Source organism: Hyaena hyaena, unplaced genomic scaffold (genome assembly GCF_003009895.1).
Source record: "Hyaena hyaena isolate Hyena2069 unplaced genomic scaffold, ASM300989v1 scaffold_525, whole genome shotgun sequence".
Lineage (NCBI taxonomy): Eukaryota > Metazoa > Chordata > Mammalia > Carnivora > Hyaenidae > Hyaena > Hyaena hyaena.
Window position 1 is genome coordinate 1,061,660 of NW_024081157.1, and position 4,616 is coordinate 1,066,275.

General features: G+C 39.9%; 1 non-coding gene across 1 annotated transcript; it reads left to right on the forward strand.

The window, feature by feature from the left end:
* The first annotated feature begins 258 nt into the window (after nt 1-258).
* Nucleotides 259-365, forward strand: LOC120247478. The gene has a single exon (XR_005532321.1). It is a non-coding gene; the product is annotated as a U6 spliceosomal RNA (small nuclear RNA).
* Nucleotides 366-4,616: the final 4,251 nt, after the last annotated feature.

Sequence of the window (4,616 nt, forward strand, 5' to 3'; positions counted from 1 at the left end):
TGTGATTCTCAGAATTTACTTGCTTGGGAAAATTTGAACCACTAATGCAAATGGTGTTTATAATTCCTTTTATATTGGATTCAGAAATTACCTGCTTGTGCAAAGGAAGATTGTATAAATATTATTTGATTTGATTTCTCTGTAGTCTTCCTCAATTCATTAAGTCATGCTGTCATTTTTAAAGTATGCTGTATTAGATAATATTCCATTCCATTGACTCCATGTTTATTATCAGTGATCAAAACCAGACATCACTTTGTGCTCACTTCAGCAGTACATATACTAAAATTGGAACAATGCAGAGAAGATTAGCCTGCCCCCTGCACAGTGATGACACGCAAATTTGTAAAAAACCGTGCGTCATTTCACTCTTTTCAAAGTACCTTTATCTTAGAAAAGCACTGGTCAGTTCTACAGCCACCATCACTGAAGCTAAAAATAATGTTGCCAAGGTTGCCCTTGACTGTCAGCAGTCATTGCTAACACAACACTAATTCTGTTCGGATGGTGGTAGAAGTTGGTGGTGTGTAGCAGCAAGATACCTTGAGTTAGGGAATGAATTAAGATTGATAAATTCAATCTACTCATTATTATATGATTTCTCCTTACAAAATGCTCATTGTGCCATCCTCCTTTGCTGCTAGGAGTAAAGTGTTACCAGCTGGGACCAATTAGACATAAAATGAAAGTTGGCTGGGAATTTTCCAGGAACTGTTTGCTTTTCTAATAAAAGGGACAGACTTGCAGAAAAGCTTGCTGTCATCCCTTTCTCCTCCTTCCTGTCTGGAATATGGATGGGATTCCTGGAACTTAGGTAGCCACATCAAGTCTATGAAGCAATACGCATGATGAAGAAAAGCAATATGCCTATGAAGTCAGAGTGTGAAGGAGAGAAAGAGCCTGAGATCTTGATAATGTGGTTAGACCATTCTGGAGACCATGCCTCTGCACTTCCTGTTTAATAAAAACAAATGTCCTTACCACTTAGGCACCTGTTATTTGTACCTTTACTTGCAACTAAAAATGAATTTCATACTGAAAAGCAAGGTGAATAATGCATAGTGATGACACATGGCCATGGCCATGGCCATGGGATATATGTTGCAGGACTTGTCATGGTTTTTGGTGGATTGTTTTCATTCCATAGCTCTTTATACTAAATAGGAAAGCAAAAACACTCTTTTTGTCCCCCTCAGCGTTCAATGATGATTAAGTTTCAGTATAAACAAACTGTGCTATAATGTGCTGTTATTGTAGTGGCTATTAAGGGGTGAGACATGTAATTCTATATGATGCCACATTAAAACCCTTTCATGCATCTTAGAAATATAATGTCATCTGGCTATATTGTTTTAGGGCAAAAGGAAATAGACTGATGGCCAGAAGAGCCTCCAGGGCAATGTTTTTTTCTGGGAGGCTGGACTAAACCCCCCAGTTGTCTTGTAAGCAAGACAATTGCTTACATGGGCTGGGAAGTGTACCCATGAACCCACTACCACATATAGAGCTAAGGTTCAGCCAGTGCTCAAGTGGGTAGTGAACCCAACCCAAGGCAGTCAAAATAACTTCTCTGCTGGTAGGAGGATAGATCTTACCTTGATCAAAGATGGGTAAAAGGGTAAAAAATTAATCATTTGGGGAAATGCGGTAGAACAAGGTAAAGAGAACATCATCCCAAAGGCTCAGAGTAAGAACATGCCTCTGAAAATGATTTATTGCAGGAACCAGAAGATTTGGGGCAATGGATGGTATCCTTCTTACACAGAAAATAAAAAAGGAGAAAAAAGGCAGAAAGGAAGAAAAAAACCCACAACAGAAACCCAAAGAGGAGCACCTGGGTGGCTCAGTCCGTTGAGGGTTCAACTTTGCCTCAGATCACGATCTTGCGGCTGATGAGTTCAAGTCCTACGTCAGGCTCTGTGCTGATGCTTCACATTCTGTGTGTCCCTCTCTCTCTGACTCTCCCCTGCTCATGCTCTTTCTCACTCTCTCAAAAATATTGTAAACATTAAAAAGAAAAGAAACCCAAAGAAACAACTCTGTTAAGAATGAGCTATAAGATTTTTGAGTATCCTTAACCTCTGAGTACCTACTGTGGACCAACACTACCTTGGGGCTCAGTGATGGCTAAAGCATAGCTCTTGACCACCAAAGGCTCATGGTGCCATGATCCCATTCCAACATAGTAATTTATCACAAACTGAATTAAAACAGTAAGCTATGATATCATGAGGTCCTACTGTATTTTAAAGTGTTTATTATCTAGACATACTCACTCTATCTGGAAAGAAATTAAATTACCACCTCCTGAGTAAGTAAACAGAGTACTGAATGTTTTATTGAGCTCTGGTTGTTTTATGTAAGATACTCTAAGAACACTGTATCATTCTTTAGAAGATCTATTTCTCCTTGCTTATATGGTAGTGATGGAAGGTGCCCAAGAAGAGAGGCGATGACAACAAAAGCTGCTGCCTCTGTCCAGACAGCACGTAACCCCTGGTTGAGCCATAAGCTCTCTGATGACTCAGATGATGCTTCGCACTTGCACAGGAACATGTCAGGAAAGCCCACTCACTGCTTCTGATGTTGATAATGCCCAGTCCAATCCTGGCCACCTTGCTACTTCCAGCCTTCTCCTGCCCTCCTCTGAAAACTGAAATTAAGCCAACACCCTCAGAACATCTTATCCTGTCCCCCTCACCTCCAAGGAAATATCAGTTCACAACAGAAGGGTGTAGGGGGAAGGAGACAATCAATTCTCAACCTATTATTTAAGCTTTTCTGACAGGACCCTACCTGCTGGGCACACTGATGGACCAAAGGATGGAAATGAGCCATGAGCTGGACCACTTACAGAGCACCGCCATGCCTTGGGCACAGCAACTGGGTAAGGGATAGGCATCCGACCCAGTGGGACCAATTGCAGTGTGTTTTTGGAATTCATGACCTGGGGACCAAAGAGCACAGTGCTCATTTTCTCTCTGTGGCAAAGACTAGCCTCTCTGAACTCATCCAGATGGCATCTCCCACCATGTGGAGGAGCTGGCCTGACGTGGAAGGGATGATACCCACACCCAGAGGCGCAGCGTGCTGGATCCATTTCTACCTATTCCTGAGGTCCAGCCTTACTGTGACCTTCTTGCCATCATAATAGTCTTCCAGATACATTTTCCTTTGAGAAAGGGAATGTGGGTTTAAAGTGGGTTTTGACATTTATAACCAAAAAAACCCTGACACTGACTGTTATGTTTGTGTGTTTTAGTTTTCCAAAAGAAATTTGTTTTCCTGATTATAAGAACGATACTCATAAAAATTCAAATATTGGATAATACAGTATATGAAATAAAAATTACTATAATTCCACCATCAAGATATAACCATTGGCTATTCATATTCTTCCAGGCATTTCTTTTGAAATATATATAGGCTTACAGGAGTACAATTTTATAACACACAATTTCACCTAAAAAAGTTTTGGCCATTTTTATGGAACATACTTCTAAAATTTACATTTTGAAAATGGTTGCATAGAATTTTATCTTAAGCTGTTTTTAAAGTTTATTTATATTGAAAGAGAGAGAGAGTGCACATATGTGCACATGAGTGGGGAAGGGCAGAGAAAGAGTGAGAGAGAGCATCCCAAGCCGACTCCTTGCTGTCAGTGCCGAGCCTGAGGTGAGGCTTGATCTCATGAATTGTGAGATCATGACCTGAGCCTAAATCAAGAGCCGGGCACTCAACTGACTGAGCCACCCAGGTGATCCTATATTAAACTGCTTTAATATAGTAGTTTATACAGTTGGTTGAGTGTCCAATTCTTTTTTTAATATTTATTTATTCTTGAGAGAAAGCACGTATGCTGAAGCCAAGCTCCCCAAGTGCCCTACTCTTGATTTCAGCTCAGGTCATGATCCCAGGTTTGTGAGATCAAGCCCTGTGTTGATCGAGCCCTGTGCTTAGCATGGAGCCTGCTTAAGATTTTCTCTCTCTCTCCCCCACCTCTCTGCTGCTCATGTTCGCTCTCTAAATTAATTAAACTACTTTGATTAGTGTAACCAGCCCCCTTTCTGAACATTTAGGTTATTTCAAAATTTCTACTATTATCAAGAATACAACCGTAAACATATTTGTATGTACATTTTGGAGCATTTGAAAGATTTCTCACTCTTAAATTCTAATACTTTTATTTGTTTTGGGAACTTTTCCTGTGGCCTATCAATTTCATGTATGCTCTCTTGATTCACTCTTTATTTATTCATTCATACTGTCAACATTTACTGAGAGTATGTTATGGGCCAGCCACTGTTACTAGATTTTGGGAAAACAGACATAAGTAAGTTTTTGGATTTTATTCCTAAGGAGAAAGAAGAAACTAGCATCTATTGAAATCTGACTCTGCTAAGTACTGCTTACTTAGCAATTTATTCCTCATTTAAAAAAAAAAATCCCGTGCAGTGTATTACCTTTTTTCTACAAATGGAGAAAGGAAGCTCAGAGAGGTTGAGTAGTTTGTCTAAAGATCACAATTTGAAAGGGCAAACCTGGGATTTGAATCCAGGTCTGACTTCTTTCTATCACACACAGTTTAAAGAGAGAGATGTAAAAACAACAAAACC